This window comes from Bubalus bubalis, chromosome 6 (genome assembly GCF_019923935.1).
Source record: "Bubalus bubalis isolate 160015118507 breed Murrah chromosome 6, NDDB_SH_1, whole genome shotgun sequence".
Taxonomy (NCBI): Eukaryota; Metazoa; Chordata; class Mammalia; order Artiodactyla; family Bovidae; genus Bubalus; species Bubalus bubalis.
Genome location: NC_059162.1, coordinates 113,558,079 through 113,580,330, shown reverse-complemented (window position 1 = coordinate 113,580,330; position 22,252 = coordinate 113,558,079). Strand labels below are relative to the sequence as shown.

The 22,252-nt window shown below is 41.9% G+C and overlaps 1 long non-coding RNA gene across 3 annotated transcripts in view; it reads right to left on the bottom strand.

The window, feature by feature from the left end:
- Nucleotides 1-22,252, bottom strand: part of LOC112585739 — a 69,024-nt gene that overhangs the window by 14,129 nt on the left and 32,643 nt on the right. Inside the window, exon 4 of one of the 3 annotated variants that reach the window (XR_003110297.3) lies at nucleotides 18,554-18,728. The exons of the other annotated variants lie outside the window; for them this stretch is intronic. This is a non-coding gene — a long non-coding RNA (uncharacterized LOC112585739). The remainder of the gene's footprint in view (nucleotides 1-18,553; nucleotides 18,729-22,252) is intronic. 3 annotated transcript variants of the gene reach the window in all.

The window sequence follows — 22,252 nt, the reverse complement described above, 5'->3', positions numbered from 1 at the left end:
GGGATTGGAATGAAAACTGACCTTTTCCAGTCCTGTGGCCACTGCTGAGTTTTCCAAATTTGCTGGCATATTGAGTGCAGCACTTTCACAGCATCATCTTTCAGGATTTGGAATAGCTCAACTGGAATTCCATCACCTCCACTAGCTTTGTTCATAGTGATGCTTTCTAAGGCCCACTTGACTTCACATTCCAGGATGTCTGGCTCTAGGTCAGTGATCACACCATTGTGATTATCTGGGTCGTGAAGATCCTTTTTGTACAGTTCTTCTATGTATTCTTGCCATCTCTTCTTAATATCTTCTGCTTCTGTTAGGTCCATACCATTTCTGTCCTTTATCGAGCTCATCTTTGCATGAAATATTCCTTTGGTATCTCTGATTTTCTTGAAGAGATCCCTAGTCTTTCCCATTCTGTTGTCTTCTGCTATTTCTTTGCATTGATCGCTGAAGAAGGCTTTCTTATCTCTTCTTGCTATTCTTTGGAACTCTGCATTCAGATGTTTATATCTTTCCTTTTTTTCTTTGCTTGTCACTTCTCTTCTTTTCACAGCTATTTGTAAGGCCTCCCCAGATAGCCATTTTGCTTTTTTGCATTTCTTTCCCATGGGGATGGTCTTGATCCCTGTCTCCTGGACAATGTCACAAACCTCATTCCATAGTTCATCAGGCACTCTATCTATCAGATCTAGGCCCTTAAATCTATTTCTCACTTCCACTGTATAATCATAAGGGATTTGATTTAGGTCATACCTGAATGGTCTAGTGGTTTTCTCTACTTTCTTCAATTTAAGTCTGAATTTGGCAATAAGGAGTTTGTGGTCTGAGCCACAGTCAGCTCCTGGTCTTGTTTTTGCTGACTGTATAGAGCTTCTCCATCTTTGGCTGCAAAGAATATAATCAATCTGATTTCGGTGTTGACCATCTGGGGATGTCCATGTATAGAGTCTTCTCTTGTGTTGTTGGAAGAGGGTGTTTGTTATGACCAGTGCATTTTCTTGGCAAAGTTCTATTAGTCTTTACCCTGCTTCATTCCATATTCCAAGGCCAAATTTACCTGTTACTCCAAGTGTTTCTTGATTTCCTACTTTTGCATTCCAGTCCCCTATAATGAAAAGGACATCTTTTTGGGGTGTTAGTTCTAAAAGGTCTTGTAGGTCTTCATAGAACCATTCAACTTCAGCTTATTCAGCATTACTGGTTGGGGCAGAGACTTGGATTACTGTGATATTGAATGGTTTGCCTTGGAAACGAACAGAGATCATTCTGTCATTTTTGAGATTGCATCCAAGTACTGCATCAGACTCTTTTGTTGACCATGATGGCCACTCCATTAGAGTACGATATTTATCTTTCTCTTTCTGACTTACTTCACTCTGTATTATAGGTTCTAGGTTCATCTACCTCATTAGAACTGACTCAGATGTGTTTCTTTTTATGGCTGAGAAGTATTCCATTGTGTATATATACCATAACTTCTTTATCCATTCATCTGTCAATGGACATGTAGGTTGCTTCCACGTTCTGAGTTCAGTTCAGTCTCTTAGTCGTGTCTGACTCTTTGCGACCCCATGAAGCGCAGCATGCCAGGTATCCCTGTCCATCACCAACTCCCAGAGTTCACTGAGACTCACATCCATCAAGTCAGCGATGCCATCCAGCCATCTCATCCTCTGTCGCCCCCTTCTCCTCCTGCCCCCAATCCCTCCCAGCATCAGAGTCTTTTCCAATGAGTCAACTCTTCGCATGAGGTGGCCAAAGTACTGGAGTTTCAGCTTTAGCATCATTCCTTCCAAAGAAATCCCAGGGCTGATCTCCTTCAGAATGGACTGGTTGGATCTCCTTGCAGTCCAAGGGACTCTCAAGAGTCTTCTCCAACACCACAGTTCAAAAGCATCAATTCTTCAGCGCTCAGCCTTCTTCACAGTCCAACTCTCACATCCATACATGACCACAGGAAAAACCATAGTCTTGACTAGATGAACCTTTGTTCGCAAAGTAATGTCTCTGCTTTCTATGCTATCTAGGTTGGTCATAACTTTCTATGCTATCTATGCTATCTAGGTTGGTCATAACTTTCCTTCCAAGGAGTAAGTGTCTTTTAATATCATGGCTGCAGTCACCATCTGCAGTGATTTTGAAAACCAAAAAAATAAAGTCTGACAGTGTTTCCACTGTTTCCCCATCTATTTCCCATGAAGTGATGGGACCGGATGCCATGATCTTTGTTTTCTGAATGTTGAGCTTTAAGCCAACTTTTTCACTCTCCACTTTCACTTTCATCAAGAGGCTTTTGAGTTCCTCTTCACTTTCTGCCATAAGGGTGGTGTCATCTGCATATCTGAGGTTATTGATATTTCTCCCAGCAATCTTGATTCCAGCTTGTGCTTGTTCCAGCCCAGCATTTCTCATGATGTACTCTGCATATAAGTTAAATAAGCAGGGTGACAATATACAGCTTTGATGTACTCCTTTTCCTATTTGGAACCATTCTGTTGTTCCAAGCCCAGTTCTAACTGTTGCTTCCTGACCTGCATACAAATTTCTCAAGATGCAGGTCAGGTGGTCTGGTATTCCCATCTCTTTCAGAATTTTCCACAGTTTCTTGTGATCTACACAGTCAAAGGCTTTGGCATAGTCAATAAAGCAGAAATAGTTGTTTTTCTGTTCCATGCTCTAGCTACTGTAAATAGTGCTGCAATGACAAATGGGATACATGTGTCCTTTTCAATTTTTGTTTCTTCAGGGTATATGCCTAGGAGTGGGATTGCTGGGTCATATAGTGGTTTTATTCCTAGTTTTTTAAGGAATCTCCATACCATCTTCCATAGTGGCTGTATCAATTTACATTCCCACCAACAGTGCAAGAACATTCCCTTTTCTCCACACCCTCTCCAGCATTTATTGTTTATAGACTTTATGATGATGGCCATTCTGACTGGTGTGAGGTGATATCTCATTGTAGTTTTGATTTGCATTTCTCTAATAATGAGCGATGTTGAGCATCTTTTCATGTTTTTGTTAGCCATCTGTATGTTTTCTTTGGAGAAATGTCTATTTATGTCTTTTTCTCACTTTTTGATTGGGTTGTTTGTTTTTCTGGTATTGAGTTGTATGAGCTGCTTGTATATTTTGGAAATTAATCCTTTGTCAGTTATTTCATTTGCTATTATTTTCTCCCATTATGAGGGTTGTCTTTTCACCTTGCTTAGAGTTTCCTTTGCTGTGCAAAAGCTTTTAAATTTAATCAGGTCCCACTTGCTTACTTTGGTTTTTATTTCCATTACTCTAGGCGGTGGGTCATAGAGGATCTTGCTTTGATTTATGTCATCGAGTGTTCAGCCTATGTTTTCCTCTAAGAGTTTTATACTTTCTGGTCTTACATTTAGGTCTTTAATGCATTTTGAGTTTATCTTTGTGTATTATCTTGATGTTGGGAAGTGTTTTAATTTTATTCTTTTACATGCAGCTGTCCAGTTTTCCTAGCATCATTTATTGAAGAGGCCATCTTTGCCCCATTGTATATTCTTGTCTCCTTTGTCAAAAATAAGGTACCCATAGGTGCATGGGTTTATTTTTGGGCTTTCTATCTTGTTCCATTGGTCTGTATTTCTGTTTTTACATTAGTACCATACTGTCTTGATGACTGCAGCTTTGTAGTATAATCTGAAATTAGGAAGGTTGATTCCTCCAGTTTCATTCTTCTTTCTCAAGACTGCTTTGGGTATTCGGGGTCTTTGTGTTTCCATATCAATTGTGAAATTTTTTGTTCTAGTTTTGTGAAAAAAAGTCATTGGTAATTTGATAGGGATTGCATTGAATCTGTAGACTGTGTTCAGTAATATAGTCATTTTCATAATATTGATTCTTCCTACCCAAGAACATGGAATATCTCTCCATCTGTTTATATCATCTTTGATTTCATTCATCAGTGTTTTATAATTTTCTGTGTACAGTTCTTTTGTCTCCTTGCTGCTGCTGCTGCTAAGTCACTTCAGTCGTGTCCGACTCTGTGTGACCCCATAGACGTCAGCCCACCAGGCTCTCCTGTCCCTGGGATTCTCCAGGCAAGGACACTGGAGTGGGTTGCCAGTTCCTTTTCCAATGCATAAAAATGAAAGAGTGAAAGTGAAGTCGCTCAGTCGTGTCCGACTCTTAGCGACCCCATGGACTGCAGCCCACCAGGCTCCTCCATCCATGGGATTTTCCAGGCAAGAGTACTGGAGTGGGGTGCCATTCCCTTCTGTTTTGTCTCCTTAGGTAAGCTTATTCCTAGACATTTAACTCTTTTTGTTGCAATGGTGAATGGATTTATTCCTTAATTTCTTTTTTTGATTTTTCATTGTTAGTATATAGAAATGCAAGTGATTTCTGTGTATTGATTTTGTATCCTGAAACTTTGCTAAATTCACTGATTAGCTCTAGTAACTTTCTTATACTATCTTTAGGGTTTTCTATGCACAGTATTATGTCATCTGCAAACAGTGAGAGCTTTACTTCTTTTATGATCTGGATTCCTTTTATTTATTTTTCTTCTCTGATTGCTGTAGCTAGGACTTCCAGAACTATGTTGAATAATAGTGGTGAAAGTGGACATCCTTGTCTTGTTCCTGATCTTAGGGGGAATGCTTTCAGTTTTTCACCATTGAGAATAAGGTTTGCTGTAGGCTTATCATATATAGCCTTTACTATGTGGAGGTAGGTTCCTTCTATGCCCATTTTTGAAGAGTTTTAATCATAAATGGGTGCTGAATTTTGTCAAAGGCTTTTCCTGCATCTATTGAGATTATCATATGGTTTTTTATCTTTTAATTTGTAAATATGGTGTATCACATTGATTGATTTGTATATTGAAGAATCCTTGCATCCCTGGAATAAATCCAGTTTGATCATGGTGTATGAGCTTTTTGATGTGCTGCTGAATTCTATTTGCTAAAATTTTGTTGAGGATTTTTGCATCAGTAGTTTTCTTTTTTGGGTTGTCTTTGTCTGGTTTTAGTATCAGGGTGATGGCGGCCTTGTAGAATGAGTTTGGACGTGTTCCTTCCTCTGCAACTTTTTGAAAGAGTTTTAGAAGGATAGGCATTAGCTCTTCTCTAAATGTTTGATAGAATTCTCCTGTGATGAGCCATCTGGTCCTGGGCTTTTGTTTTTCGGGAGCTTTTTGATCACAGCTTCAATTTCAGTGCTTGTAATTGGGTTGTTCATAATTTCTATTTCTTCCTGGTTCAGTCTTGGAAGATTGAACTTTTCTAAGACTCTATCCATTTCTTCCAGGTTATCCATTTTATTGCCATATAGTTGTCTATAATAGTCTCTTATAATCCTTTGTATTTCTGCATTGTCTGTTGTAACCCCTCCTTTTTCGTGTTTAATTTTGTTAATTTGATTCTTCTCTCTTTTTTTCTTGATGAGTCTGGCTAAAGGTTTGTCAGTTTTGTTTATCCTCTCAAAGAATCAACTTTTAGCTTTATTAATCTTTACTATTGTTTCTTTCATTTCTTTTTCACTTATTTTTGCTCTAATCTTTATGATTTCTTTCCTTCTACTAATTTTGGGTTTTTTTATTCTGCTTTTTCTAGTTGTTTTAGGTGTAAATTTAGGTTGTCTATTCGATGTTTTTCTTGCTTCTTGAGGCAGGATTGTGTTGCTATAAACTTCCCTCTCAGAACTGCTTTTGCTGCATCCCATAGGTTTTGAGTTGTTGTGTTTTCATTGTCATTTGTTTCTAGAATTTTTTTTATTTCCTTTTTTATTTCTTCAATAACCTGTTGGTTATTTAGAAACATGTTGTTTAATCTCCATGTGTATGTGTTTTTTACAGTCTTTTCCTTATAATCGATATCTAGTCTCATAGCCTTGTGGTCAGAGAAGCTGCTTGATATGATTTCAATTTTCTTAAATTTACTGAGGTTTGATTTGTGACCCAATATTGTGGTCTATCCTGGAGAATGTTCCATGTGCACTTGAGAAGAAGGTGTATTCTTCTGCATTTGGATGGAATGTCCTGAAGATATCAATGAGATTCTTCTCATCTAATGTATCATTTAAGACTTGTGCTTCCTTATTAATTTTCTGTTTTGATGATCTGTCCATTGGTGTGAGTGGGGTGTTAAAGTCTCCTATTATTATTGTGTTACTGTCAATATTGTGTAATTTCTCCTTTTAATGTCTGTTATGCAAAAGTAGGAAGTCAAGAAACACTTGGAGTAACAGGCAAATTTGGCCTTGGAATATGGAATGAAGCAGGGTAAAGACTAACAGAGCTTTGCCAAGAAAATGCACTGGTCATAACAAACACCCTCTTCCAACAACACAAGAGAAGACTCTACACATGGGCATCACCAGATGGTCAACACCGAAATCAGATTGATTATATTCTTTGCAGCCAAAGATGGAGAAGCTCTATACAGTCAGCAAAAACAAGACCAGGAGCTGACTGTGGCTCAGACCACGAACTCCTTATTGCCAAATTCAGACTTAAATTGAAGAAAGTAGAGAAAACCACTAGACCATTCAGGTATGACCTAAATCAAATCCCTTATGATTATACAGTGGAAGTGAGAAATAGATTTAAGGGCCTAGATCTGATAGATAGAGTGCCTGATGAACTATGGAATGAGGTTCGTGACATTATACAGGAGACAGGGATCAAGACCATTCCATAGAAAAGAAATGCAAAAAAGCAAAATGGCTATCTGGGGAGGCCTTACAAATAGCTGTGAAAAGAAGAGAAGTGACAAGCAAAGAAAAAAAGGAAAGATATAAACATCTGAATGCAGAGTTCCAAAGAATAGCAAGAAGAGATAAGAAAGCCTTCTTCAGCGATCAATGCAAAGAAATAGCAGAAGACAACAGAATGGGAAAGACTAGGGATCTCTTCAAGAAAATCAGAGATACCAAAGGAACATTTCATGGAAAGACGGGCTCGATAAGGGACAGAAATGGTATGGACCTAACAGAAGCAGAAGATATTAAGAAGAGACGGCAAAAATACATAGAAGAACTGTACAAAAAAGATCTTCACGACCCAGATAATCACGATGGTGTGATCACTGACCTAGAGCCAGACATCCTGGAATGTGAAGTCAAGTGGGCCTTAGAAAGCATCACTATGAACAAAGCTAGTGGAGGTGATGGAATTCCAGTTGAGCTATTCCAAATCCTGAAAGATGATGCTGTGAAAGTGCTGCACTCAATATGCCAGCAAATTTGGAAAACTCAGCAGTGGCCACAGGACTGGAAAAGGTCAGTTTTCATTCCAATCCCAAAGAAAGGCAATGCCAAAGAATGCTCAAACTACTGCACAATTGCACTCATCTCACACGCTAGTAAAATAATGCTCAAAATTCTCCAAGCCAGGCTTCAGCAATATGTGAACCGTGAACTTCCAGATGTTCAAGCTGGTTTTAGAAAAGGCAGAGGAACCAGACATCAAATTGCCAACGTCTGCTGGATCGTGGAAAAAGCAAGAGAGTTCCAGAAAAACATCTATTTCTGCTTTATTGACTATGCCAAAGCCTTTGACTGTGTGGATCACAAGAAACTGTGGAAAATTCTTCAAGACATGGGACTACCAGACCACCTGATCTGCCTCTTGAGAAATTTGTATGCAGGTCAGGAAGCAACAGTTGGAACTGGACATGGAACAACAGACTGGTTCCAAATAGGAAAAGGAGTTCGTCAAGGCTGTATATTGTCACCCTGTTTATTTAACTTATACGCAGAGTACATCATGAGAAACACTGGACTGGAAGAAACACAAGCTGGAATAAAGATTGCTGGAAGAAATATCAATAACCTCAGATATGCAGATGACACCACCCTTATGGCAGAAAGTGAAGAGGAACTCAAAAGCCTCTTGATGAAAGTGAAAGTGGAGAGTGAAAAAGTTGGCCTAAAGCTCAACATTCAGAAAACGAAGATCATGGCATCCAGTCCCATCACTTCATGGGAAATAGATGGGGAAACAGTGGAAAGAGTGTCAGACTTTATTTTTCTGGGCTCCAAAATCACTACAGATGGTGACTGCAGCCATGAAATTAAAAGACACTTACTCCTTGGAAGGAAAGTGATGACCAACCTAGATAGCATATTCAAAAGCAGAGACATTACTTTGCCAACAAAGGTTCATCTAGTCAAGGCTATGGTTTTTCCTGTGGTCATGTATGGATGTGAGAGTTGGACTGTGAAGAAGGCTGAGCGCTGAAGAATTGATGCTTTTGAACTGTGGTGTTGGAGAAGACTCTTGAGAGTCCCTTGGACTGCAAGGAGATCCAACCAATCCATTCTGAAGGAGATCAGCCCTGGGATTTCTTTGGAAGGAATGATGCTAAAGCTGAAACTCCAGTACTTTGGCCACCTCGTGCAAAGAGTTGACTCATTGGAAAAGACTCTGATGCTGGGAGGGATTGGGGGCAAGAGGAGAAGGGGATGACAGAGGATGAGATGGCTGGATGGCATCACTGACTGGATGGACGTGAGTCTGGGTGAACTCTGGGAGTTGGTGATGGACAGGGATGCCTGGCGTGCTGCGATTCATGGGGTCGCAAAGAGTCGGACACGACTGAGTGACTGATCTGATCTGATCTGATCTGAATGTCTGTTAGTGTTTGTCCTATGTATCAAGGTGCTCCTATGTTGGGTGAATAGATAATTAGAATTGTTATGTCTTCCTCTTGGATTGATCCCTTGATCATTATGTAGTGTCCTTCCTTATCTCTTGTCATCTTCTTTATTTTAAGGTCTATTTTGTCTGCTATTAGGATTGCTACTCCAGCTTTCTTTTGCTTCCCATTTGCATGAAATAAATTTTTCTATCCTCTCACTTTCAGTCTATATGTGTCTTTAGGTCTGAAGTGGGTTTCTTGTAGACAGCATATATGGGTCTTATTTTTGTATCTATTCAGCCAGTCTGTGTCTTTTGATTGGAGCATTTAATCCATTTACATTTAAAGTAATTATTAATACATATGTTCCTATTGCCATTTTCTTAATTGTTTGCGGTTGATTATGTAGATCTTTTTTCTTCTCTTGCATTTCTTGACTATATAAGTCCGTTTAAATTTGTTGTAAAGCTGGCTTGGTGGTAATGAATTGTCTTAACTTGTGTTGTCTGAAAAGCTTTTGATTTGTCCATCAATTTTGAATGAGATCCTTGCTGGATAAAGTAATCTTGACTGTAGATTTTTTTCTTTTCAGTACTTTGAATATATCCTGCTATTCCCTTCTGGCCTGCAGAGTTTCTGCTGAAAGATCAGCTGTTAACCATATGGGCTTTCCCTTGTATGTTACTTGTTGCTTCTCCCTTGCTGCTTTTAATATTCTTTCTTTGTGTTTAGTCTTTGTTAGTTTGATTAGTATGTGTCTTGGCATGTTTCTCCTTGGGTTTATCCTATATAGGACTCTTTGTGCCTCTTGGACTTGACTATTTCCTTTTCCATGGTGGGGAAAATTTAAGTTATAATCTCTTCAAAAATTTTCTCATACCCTTTCTTTTTCTTTTCTTCTTCTGGGACCCCTATAATTCAAATGTTGCTGTGTTTAATATTGCCCCAGAAGTCTCTGAGATTATCCTCAGTTCTTTTCATTTTTTTTTTTTTTTACTTTATTCTGCTCTTCAGAAGTTATTTCCACCATCTATCTTCGAGCTCACTGATTCATTCTTCTGTTGCAGATATTCTGCTCTTTATTCCTTCTAGAGTACTTTTAATTTCAGTAAATGTGTTGTTTGCCTATGTATGTTTATGCTTTAATTCTTCTAGGTCTTTGTTAATTGATTCTTGCATTTTCTCCTTTTTGTTTTCAAGGGTTTTGATCATCTCTACTATCATTATTCTGAATTCTTTTTCATGTAGTGTGCCTATTTCCTCTTCATTTATTTGGACATCTGTGTTTCTAGTTTGTTCCTTCATTTGTCTAGTATTTCTCTGCCTTTTCACTATTTTTTTTTTAACTTATTGTGTTTGAGGTCTCCTTTCCCCAGGCTTCAAGGTTGAATTCTTTCTTCCTTTTGGTTTCTGCCCTCCTAAGGTTGGTCCAGTGGTTTGTGTAAGCTCTCTATATATGCTGAGTTTGTTTGTTTGTTTGTTTTTTGCTTGTTTGTTTGTTTTTCCTCCAATGGGCAAGTCTGAAGTGAAGTGAAGTCACTCAGTCATGTCCAACTCTTTGCGACCCCATGGACTGTAGCCTACCAGACTCCTCCCTCCATGGGATTCTCCAGGCAAGAATACTGGAGTGGGTTGCCATTTCCTTCCCCAGGGGATCTTCCCAACCCAGGGATCGAACCCAGGTCCCCCGCATTCCAGGCAGACGCTTTAACCTCTGAGCCACCAGGGAAGCCATGGTAATCCTGTCTGCTGATGATTGTCTGTTTTGTTTGTTGTTCAGATGAGGCATGCTGCACAGGGTGCTACTGGTGGTTGGGTGATGACCAGTCTTGTATTCAAGTGCTTTCCTTTGTGTGAGTTCTCACTATCTGATACTCCTTGGGGTTAGTTCTCTGGTAGTCTAGGGTTTTGGAGTCAGTGCTCCTACTCCAAAGGCTCAGGGCTTTATCTCTGGTCAGGAATGAAGATTCCACAGTTGATTTACTATGACATTAAGTGAGATCAAAACAAATACCCCAAAACGAGAAACCAAAGATGAACCCCAGGCAAAGGGCAGTTAAAAAATTAGGCAAATAATAATTAAAATAATGGAATATACACATATACATATATACCTATAAGCAAAGTCAAAACAGTCCAACAAAAATAAAGTACAGTAGATTGACCTGGTGAACAAAGGAAATCCAAAATTATATTTACCAGTTAAGAACAATGCTGACTAAAGCACAAACTGGAAAACACAACTAAAGCAAGGTGCCAAGTGGGGGATAAAGCAATGAAAACAAAACTAACAAATATGCTGAGAGGAAAGGAAAGAAAGAAAGAATAGATATGCAAAGTTAAATAGAGGTAGATGAAGATTTATCTACATTAAAGATTATCTGCAAGGAGAAAAGTGCAGTAGGAAAGGCAAACAAAGGAATAAATGTAGAAAAAATATAATAGGTTTAAAAAGTTAGAAATTAAAATTACAAAAAGGAAAAAAGAACAAAAAGTGAAAAAAGGAAGAAGAAAGAAAAACAGAAAAAAAAAAAAAAAAAAAAGGAAAACTCCACAGAACTGCAGAAACCCAACGTAGAGGCAGATTTACGACAACAATAAAAAGTGTGACTGAATACACACACACACACACACACACCCATAAGCAAAATCAAAACAGTCCAACAAAAATAAAGTACAATAGATTGACCCAGCGAACAAAGGAAACCAAAACTCATATCTAACCGTTAAGAACAAAACTAAATAAACCACAAACTGAAAAACAAAGCTAAAGCAAGGTGCAAATTGGGGAATAAAGCAATGAAAATAAAACTAACAAATATGTTGTGAGGAAAGGAAAGAAAGAAAAGAGAATAGATATGCAAAGTTAAATAGAGGTAGATAAAGAAGATTTATATACATTAAAGATTAAATGCAAGGGGGAAAGGACAGTAGGAAAACCAAACAAAGGAATAAATGTAGAAAAAATGATAACAGGTTTGAAAGATTAAAAACTAAAATTTAAAAAAAGAGAGAAAAGAAAATTTCACAGAACTACAAAAGCCCAATGTAGTGGCAGAGGTTTATAACAATAAAAAATGTGACTGAGAAAAGATAAACACTCAATAGCTTAACTAGATTTCACAGTGGCAATAAACTCGACTTTCTTTTGCCTGTGGCATCTCTGCCCCAGTGAGAGTTGAGAGTGAAGATGGTGCAGATGCTTGGCTTGCAGGAACCTGGTGGCACCAACTGTGCAAGGATAAGGACTGCCTCTGCTGCAGGACGTAAGGCCTTATCAGTCTTTTTTCAAGCCTTTCGTAGCTGGCGATCAGAAGGTCTCTTTGGCCAGTCTTTCTCCATAGTTCCGCCCATTCAGGCACTTAGAGGGCTCCCTCGCTTAGGGTCCTTCTCTGTTGTTTGGCGCATCAGGCACTTAAAGGGGCGCCCTGGGTGGGGTCCTACTCTGTAGTTCAGAGCATCAGGCTTTTGATGGGCTGTTCAGCTGCCAGTGTTGGCGTGTTGCTTCCATGCCTGCCTGGCTTTCTTTCACAGTCACTTCCCACCGCAATATCCTCCTCACATCCCCTCAATCTGTCCACAGTCAACAGCAGCCCTCACCCTGGGATTGCTCCACTATCCCCAAACTCCAGCTCCCAGCCTCTGTGTCTTTCAGGGGACCTGTGTTCCCATCTAGGGTGTGTATGGCTGTGGAAAGGACTGTCTTATTCTCATTCCATTTCAGTCAGTTCACTCACTCAGTCATGTCCAGTTCTTTGCAACCCCATGGACCACCGCAAGCCAGGCCTCCCTGTCCATCGCCAAATCCCGGAGCTTGCTCAAACTCATGTCCATTGAGTTGGTGATGCCGTCCAACCATCTCATCCTCTGTTGTCCCCTTCTCCTCCTGCTCTCAATCTTTCCCAGCATCAGGGTCTTTTCAAATGAGTCAGCTCTTTGTATCAGGTGGACAAAGTATTGGAGTTTCAGCTTCAACATCAGTCCTTCCAATGAATATTCAGGACTGATTTCCTTTCGGATGGACTGGTTGGAGCTCCTTGCAGTCCAAGGGACTCTCAAGAGTCTTTTCCAACACCACAGTTCAAAAGCATCAATTCCTTGGCACTCAGCTTTCTTTATGGTCCAACTCTCATATCCATACATGACTACTGGAAAAACCATAGTTTTGACTCGATGGACCTTTGTTGGCAAAGTAATGTCTCTGCTTTTTAATATGCTGTCTAGGTTGGTCATAACTTTCCTTCCAAGGAGTAAGCCTCTTTTAATTTCATGGCTGCAGTCACCATCTGCAGCGATTTTGGAGACCCCAAAAATAAAGTCGTCACTCTTTTCACTGTTTCCTCTGTTTCCCCATCTATTTGCCATGAAGTGATGGGACCGGATGCCATGATCTTAATTTTCTGAATGTTGAGCTTTAAGCCTACTTTTTCACTCTCCTCTTTCACTTTCATCAAGAGGCTCTTTAGTTCCTCTTCACTTTCTGCCATAAGGATGGTGTCATCTGCATATCTGAGGTTATTGACATTTCTCCCGGTAATCTTGATTCCAGCTTGTGCTTCATCCAGTCCAGTATTTCTCATGATGTACTCTGCATATAAGTTAAACAAGCACGGTTACAATATACAGCCTTGATGTACTCCTTTCCCGATTTGGAACCAGTCTGTTGTTCCATGTCCAGTTCTAACTGTTGCTTCCTGATCTGCATACAGATTTCTCAAGAGGCAGATCAAGTGGTCTGGTATTCCCATCTCTTTAAGAAATTTCCACAGTTTGTTGTGATCCACACAGTCAAAGTCTTTATCATGGTCAAATAAAGCAGAAGTAGATGTTTTTCTGGAATTCTTTTGCTTTTCCTATGATCCAACGGATGTTGGCAATTTGATCTCTGGTTCCTCTGCTAAATACAGCTTGAACACCTGGAAGTTGTCGTTTCACAGACTGTTGAAACCTCTCTTGGAGAATTTTGAGCTTTACTTTGCTAGCATGTGAGATGAGTGCAATGGTGCAGCAGTTTAAACATTCTTTGGCATTACCCTTCTTTGTGATTGGAATGAAAACTGACCTTTTCCAGTCCTGTGGCCACTGTTGAGTTTTCCTTATTTGCTGGCATGTTGAGTGCAGCACTTTCACAGCATCATCTTTTAGGATTTAAAATAGTTCAACTGGAATTCTAGCACCTCCACTAGCTTTGTTCGTAGTGATGCTTCCTGAAGCCCACTTGACTTTGCACTCCAGGTTGTCTGGCTCTAGATGACTGATCGCACCATCATGGTTATCTGGGTAATTAAGATCTTTTTTGTATAGTTCTTCTGTGTATTGTTGCCGCCTCTTCCTAATATCTTCTGCTTCTGTTAGGTCCATACCTTTTATGTCCTTTACTGTACCCATTTTTGCATGAAATGTTCCCTTGGTATCTCTAATTTTCTTGAAGATATCTCTAGTCTTTCAATGATGTCTGCTTTGCCTTAAATATATATCAGAATCCTATCACGTTCCACCCTTTCATCTGCAAAATGGAGGCCAGAATGTCTAGAAGCTGTCACATGATGCTGGCATTTGGAGACTCCCCAGGAAGGACATCTTATGACTTTATTCTGGTTAATTACCATGAAACTTGTGAACCAGTGACGAGAAAGGCAGCACACTTTTATAAAAGCCATGTCACCCACCGCTTTATCTTTTAGCAGACAATACAGGTTCCTTCTCTGTGATGCTGCCAACTCCAGGACTTCTGTGACGCTGGCTCCCTAGTGAGAGCCTTGAAGCTCTTGTGCTTCCTCAGAGGTTTTGACTGTGTCAGGCTTTGTGGAGAGGTTCCCATTTCTGGTTAGGACCCTAAGCGACCTTGAGCAGCCTCTGACGCAGATGATTCCACATGGCCCTAGGGGAAGCTGCCTTGTTCGTCTGGGCTGTGGTTTTTCCATTTTTTAAAAAAAGGGAAACCAGCTGTCCCCTGAGTCAAATTATTGTGACCGGTAGTAACTCCCTTAGAAATATCTGTGAAAGTTACAGGGTTCAAATCAATACTGGGTAAAATTAAGCAGTTTGCTGTGTCTCCTTCTAGAAAAGGATTTTGTAAAACAGCATCAGTTTTCTGGGGAGATCTGTCTATGGGCTTTGCAGATTAGGAGCTGAACTTACAGATGGACCAGGGGGTGAGGACAGGCCAGCACATCCAGGGTTCCACCCATAGTCCTGGTTTATCTGCACGAGCCCCTCCTGCCCCTCTGGCTAAGAAGCTGTAACTCAACCCAAGAAGCTGTTAGAACAATAAGCTTGCACATAACATAGTTGGCTGCTTCCCAAGATGGCAGGCTGAGCACAGCAGCGGCTTGATTTTGACGCTTATGCCTAAAATCCTCTACTTTGGGGGGCTCAAATAGAATTGCAGAGAGATGTCAGTTACTTAGAAATGGCAGACTCTTCTCCTTTGCTTCATTTTCCAGATTAGTGCTTCTGTCACTAGTCCTGTGTCAGATGTGCTCAGTGAGGGCTCAGTTGCTCACTCAGTCATGTCTGACTCTTCGTAACGCCATGGACTACAGTCCATCAGGCTCCTCTGTCCATGGGATTCTCCTGGCAAGAATACTGGAGTGGGTTGCCATTTTTCTCCCCCAGAAAATCTTCCCGATCCAGGGATCAAACCTCCATCTCTTGTGTCTCCTGTATTGTCAAGCAGATTCTTTACCACTAGTCTACCTGGGAAGCCCATGTCAGATATAATTGTTGGCAAACAAAGATTGAATTATGTACAATTTAACATGTACAGAGGACTTGTAAAGGACTATTGGAAAAATGGATCAGAACTTAATCATTTCTCTAGAGAAAAATTGTTTTACTCTTACAAAGCACAGTGGGTCTTAGTGATGTCAGTCCTGGTAACTGGGCAAGGAGATATCTGCTCAGGGATGAAGTTTGGGATCTTGGCATGAGCCAGGGAGTGGTGGGTGGATGTGGACCAATTCATCCACACTTGTAGAGGAATCATGACATCTGCTCGTAAGTTGCTGTTTTGTTTGTTTGTTTTGTTTTGCTTTGACGTGAACTGTTTTTAAAGTCTATTGAATTTGTCACAGTACTGCTACTGTTGTTTATGTCCTGGTTTTTTGGCCATGAGACATGTGGGATTGTATCTCCCTGACCAGGGATTGAACCTGCGCCCCATGCATTGGAAGGTGAAGTGTTAACCACTTGACCACCAGGGAAGTCCCCCCTCTATAAGGTGATGGATTGGAGTCAAGGCAGCATTCTGTGGCCCTGGAGCCCTGCAAGTCAACTCATTCATATGTGAGTCCATCCTTGGGTTTGATCTCAGCCCTTTGCTAGTCTGCCTGTGAGCATCTGCTTGAGTTTGGTGTAGGGCACACTCAAGGCTGTCCATCTTCCCTCCCTCCCACTGCTTGGCTCACAAGTTATTTCTAAGAAAGTTTCCTCCCCAAAACCTCCAAAGTAGATTGAGGTCCCTGTGCCTTAGAGTTCTTACAATACCTCTTTGCTTCCTTCCATGTTACTCAGCACATCATACTGTAACTGCCTCTTCTACTAGATTGCAAATTCCTGGAAGATAGATATTTTTCTAAATTCATCCTAGAGTTCCCAAACCTGACATAGCAGCCACTTGAATTAGTCAGCTATTGCTGTGTAACAGATCACCCCAACCAACAAGCAAACAGCAGAGCCCAGATTAAAACCAGTCTCTGGAGTCTGATTTAGAATTCTCTTCCCTATCCCCTGACTCCTCTAATGGTTAATAAAAGACTCCCCAAAACTACTGGCTGTGGATGTGACATCATAGAGACGAGTGAATCACATATCAGTGGATGCATTAGGGATTCTGTTGGTCCTGACCTCCTTTACATCCAAACACCTGTTCTAACTATGTGGGTGTCAGGGAGATTGTGAAGGTGGATCGCCTGTACCCCCAGGAGTTGCTATAACAGTTCTCAAAGTGGCGTCCCCAGAGCATCAGCATCACTCCATTACTTGAGCTCCACCCCACACCTACTGAATCAGAAACTCTGCAAATGGGGTCCAGCCCTGTGGCTTCACAAGCCCTCAGGTGATTGGGATGCATGTTCAACTTTGAGACTCACTGATCCAGAAGTTTCCAAGTCACCACTAGCCCATGGTTGGCTGCCCTGGTGGTACATGGGGCCAATGAAGTAAAGGCGACCTTAATACATCAAGACATCCTCCCATGTCTATGAGCACTGCAGTCAGAGTCAGGAGTGGAGAGGCTGGAGAATGGATTTATGCAATAAGCTTGTTGTGGTTGCTTGATCTTACATTTGACAGCAGCAGGTTGGAAAGACTGGCTGAATTGTCCCACAGAACAAAGGGATGATTCCTTTTATGTGTCAGAGCATGCCCCTTCTTTCTCAGTCCTCTCTAGTCCTTACCTTCCTAGGCTTAAATTTTCACTCTGGTTCCTTTAAGCAGTTATCCTCAGTTCCATTTTTTCTGGCTCTGAGTGTGTAGAACCCCCAAACAAAACATGTCTGGTCCCATGGTGGTTCATGCTCGTGGCTCTGTCAATCTGCCTGTGTAGCCTTGGGAGTGGGAGGGGCGCCCCGTGATTCTGAAGATGCCAGGAGGTGGGAACGTAAAGGTGAGTCACACAGACCAGGCAGCCCAGGTGAATGAAATGCTGCAGCTTCAGGTTGCACTGTTTCCTCTCTGCTTAAAGACGCAGCCTCCTCTTCCAGGAAGGCCACCATCACAGGCTGGGGTGGACCTCCATCCCTGAGCTCACCTCCGTGGCAGCAATCTTCTGCTGCAACCTTCAAAGCTGCAACCTGCTGACTCCTTATCTGCCCTCTGTTCCGGGTCCACGAGCCAGGCCTCTGTATTCCAGCAACTTACCCTCTGACGTCCAACACGATGATTAATTGTACCTAGGTGTCCAGTAGATGTTTGTTAAGGGAGCAAACACTCCAAAGAAGCTTTCCAGACTCTAGGCAAAATTTCTGCCCAAAAGTCATGTGCGTCTGTGTACATTTGAACACTGCGTGTGTTCATGTGTGTGTATGTGTTTGAGAGTATGTGCTTACCTTTAAGGGCTTCCCAGGTGGCTCAGTGGTAAAGAATCCACCTGCCAATGCGGAAAACTGGGAGACACAGATCCGAACCCTGGGTCAGGGAGATCCCCTGAATGAGGAAATGGCAACCCACTCTAGTCTTATTGCTTGGAGAATCCCATGGACAGAGGAGCTTTGTGGACTCCAGTCCATAGGGTTGCAAATCGTCAGACACGATGGAACGACTGAGCATGCTTAGCTTTATATGAATATGTGTGCCTGTGAGTAGGTATGTATATGAGAGTGTCTATGTGTTTGTGTGTGTGTCTGGCTTTGTGTATGTGTGTGTGCGTGTGTGTAATAAGGTGTATATCTCTGTGTGCCCCTGTAGAGGCGGACGTGTCCTGGGGGTGGGTGCATGGCATGCAGGGTGTGGCCAGAAGCAAAAACAGAACCATAAAGAAATTCACCGTTCAGAAGGCTCATGTCAGAAGTGGACATCAGAGCAAGGCACTCCAGGAGGAAAATGCTAGATTCCAAAGCAAAACATGTCTTTCATTTTCTTGCTGTGACATTTGCTGCAACCACAGCCCCGGCTCCAGTGCCACGTGGTCAGTGTGGTTCTTTTCCTCACGAGGAAGTGAGAGCAGGTGCGGGCTCAGCTCTGAGCTCCTTTCCTAAATAACTTCCCGTCTGGGGTCCCCATTCGAGGCCTCAGTCCCCAGACTTCCCCTTTCCCCAAAGTCGCTGCGTCTTTCTGATCTAAGAGTTTAACCTCTGAGACCAGAGTGTGCTGACCCATGCTAGGTCTCTGGCTTGTTTGCTCACAGGCTTCGGGATTTGCAGTCCTCGGTGTTCTGTCTGGGCAAGAGTGCGTGTACGTGTGCGTGTGGAGAAGGGGGAGAAACTGACCGACACAGATGGGATTACCTTTCAGGAGACAGGCAGAAGGATGAAGAAACGACAACCAGGCAACAATTCCATATCCTCACGTTACTAAAAGTCCTCCTGCCACCATCTTTGCAGGCTTTTCATTTAGGTCAAGAGTTTGGGGGCCAGGTTGTCTTCTCCTCACTTCTAGGGAGACTGCTGTATCTGCTCTCCTCTGCCACAAAAATACAGTGCAAATATCATGCCCAAACTGGGTGCTTTACTTATCATTCCACATATTTCTTTTATTAAATTAGTTTGTTTATTTTCAGCAATGTGGGTCTGACCCAATAAGACAAGTTCTCACAAGGGACTGAGGCCTTCCTGGAGACAGTGTGAAATGGGCTGGATTGGAAAGGGGCCAAATGCTGGCTTTGGTGATGGAGGGTCCACAAGACAAGGAAAGTGAGGGTCTCCATGGGCTGAGAATGACCCGTAGCTGATGATCCTCAAGACAGGGACTTCAGTCCCAAGAAATTGAACTCTGCCACCAATTAGAATGAGCTTGCAAGTAGATTTGCCCCTAGAGCCACCAGCAATGAAAGTAGGCTGCTGACCACTGTGATTTAAATCTTGTGAAACCTTGAGCACAGAAATGAGTTGAACCCTGCCTGGATTTCTGAACCAGAAATCTAGAACCGTAAGCTATAAATAGATTTTGTCTCAAGTCACTAAGTTGGTGGTATTTATTACATAGCATTAGGACACTCATAACCCACTCCAATACTCTTGCCTGGAAAATCCCATGGACGGAGGAGCCTGGTAGGCTGCAGTCCACGGGATAGTGAAGAGTCGGACAAGACTGAGCAACTTCGGTTTCACTTTTCACTTTTGTGCATTGGAGAAGGAAATGGCAACTCACTCCAGTGTTCTTGCCTGGAGAATCCCAGGGACGGCGGAGCCTGGTGGGCTGCCGTCTATGGGGTTGCACAGAGTTGGACACGACTAAAGCGACTTAGCAGCAGCAGCAGCAGCATGACACTCATATAGCCTGGTTACTTTCTTTGAAGGAGAAAGGGAAAATTTAGAAGGAAAGAACACACATTAATATCTCACTGAAGCAGCCTGCCATAGCTGCACTGATACTTGCTCTCCTACAGGGGAGAGAAATTGCTACTATATCTTTGGGCTTCCCAGGTGGCTTATTGGCAAAGAATCCACCTGCCAATGCAGGACGATCCAGAGACTCAGGTTCAATCCCTAGGTCAGGAAGATCCCTTGGAGTAAGAAATGGCAACCCACTATAGTATTCTTGCCTGGAGAATCCTAGGGACAAAGGAGCCTGGTGTGCTACAGTCCACGGGCTCACAAAGAGGGAGACACAGCTGAGTACGCATGCACCATATCTTCACCAGCAATGACTTTTATAATTTTGTTTTGTTGACAAGTGAAAAATGGTGTCAGATGGGTATCCTTAAAGGCCTGGGAATAATCTGTTGGAGTGAACATTGTCGTGGACACCTACAATTACTCCTTAGGTAATAGTTCTGTGAATGGGGTAAAACAAAAGTATGTGTTTAATGATTTAGATCAGTAACTTCATAGCTTTCCAAAGAGCTCTCAGCCACCATGTAGAAGATCACACACTCCTGCCAACACGAGTTTTAGTTGACTTTTTGTCTGTCTGTGTTTGTTTAAGTAAAATTTGTATTGAAATATGGCATTGTGTTAGTTTCCTAGGAATGCTATTATTTGCTCCAAGCAGATGTGTGTTCTCTCACAGTTCTGGAGGCCTGAAACAGACTTTGGCAGAGCCATGCTCCCTCCTAAAGCTCTAGGGCAGGGTTCCCCAACCTCCAGGATCCAATGCCTGATGATCTGAGGTGGAGCTGATTTAATATATTAGAAATAAAGTGCAGAATAAATCTAATGCACTTGAATCATCCCCAACCCCTCACCCAACTCCTGCCCAGTCCATGAAAAAATTGTCTTCCACAAAGCCAGAACCTGATGTCAAAAAGCTTGGGGACTGCTGCTCTGGGGGAAGACCTTTCTGCTGTGGAGGAAGACATTTTCCTCTGCTAGGTTCTTCTGACTGGTTTAAGAATTAAATTGACATGAGACAGATTAACAAGAGAAAGCAAACAAAAGTTTAATAATATCCCCATGGGAGAGACCCCGGAAAACTGAGTAACTCACTAAAATAGCTGAAGTCCTTCCCTTAAACACTATCTTCAGCTAAGGATAAGAGAGGAGGTTGGGGAAATATATGGGGTTTCAAAGAGGAAGAAAGTGATTCTCATAGAGATAGAAAAGCAAATGTCTGGTAAACAAGTGTTTTCTGAGCCTGCAGGGACAATGGACACAGAGGGACTCTGATCTCCAGGCCTTGCCAGTGTCCCCACCTCACCTGGCCCATATTCTTTGCCAGCATCGTTGGTGATAGCTCTCTTCTGCAAAAAGACCCTTCGTCTAAATTCTTTAGGCAGTCAAGGGAAAGGTAAAAAGTAAGACTTCCTGAGTCATCCGGTTCTTAAAAATAATCACCCTAAAATAATCCCCACATCCAAGAGACACATTTTGGGGCGGCCTACATCGCTCCCTGCTGCGGCTCTGCCTCCTTCCAGCTCTGCTGCTGTCATCCTGGAATTCCCTGGCTTGTGGACACATCACTCCAACTTCTATATCATCACATTACCCTCTCTTCTGTGTGTCTGCATTTTCCCTGTTTTTTATAGGGACACTTGTTACTGGACTTAGAGCCCACATTTAATTACTCAACATTCAAAAAACTAAGATCATGGCATCTGGTCCCATCACTTCATGCAAATAGATGGGGAAAAAATGGCAATGGTGACAGATTTTCTTTTCTTGGGCTCCAAAATCACTGCAGATGGTGACTACAGCCATGAAATTAAGAGACCCATGCTCCTTGGAAGAAAAGCTATGACCAACATAGACAGCATATTAAAAAGCAGAGACATTACGTTGCCGACAAAGGTCCATCTAGTCAAGGCTATGGTTTCTCCAGTAGTCATGTACCGATGTGAGAGTTGGACTGTAAAGAAAGCTGAACATTGAAGAATTGAAGAATTGATGCTTTCAAGCTGTGGTGCTGGAGAAGACTCTTGAGAGTCCCTTAGACAGCAAGGAGATCAAACCAGTCAATCCTAAAAGAAATCAACCCTGAATATTCATTGGAAGAACTCATGCTAAAGCTAACGCTCCATTCTTTCGCCACCTGATACAAACAGCTGACTCACTGGAAAAGACTCTGAAGCTGGGAAAGATTGAGGGCAAGAGAAGAAGGGGATGACAGAGAGTAAGATGGTTGGATGGCATCACTGACTCAGTGGATATGAATTTGAGCAAACTCTGGGAGATAGTGAACGACAGGGAAGCCTGGTGTGCTGCAGGCCATGGGTCATAAAGAGTCTGACATGGCTTAGCAACTAAACAACTAATCCAGAAAGATCTCACCTCAAGATCTTTAACTTAAATAAATCAACAAAGACCCATTTTTCAAATAAAGGTCACATTCATAACTACCTGGGCTTAAGACTCAGATAAATCTTTTGGAGGATCACCATTTACCCCAGTATAGACATCCGAATATAAAAGTCCACAGACCATAAGTGGATAATTCAATGAACTTTTACACACTGAACACCCCTATGTGACAACCGCCTAGAATGACACCAGAACTGCAGAGACCCCCCGACACCTCCTCTCCGCCAGCCCCTTCCCTCCTCCCCAGAG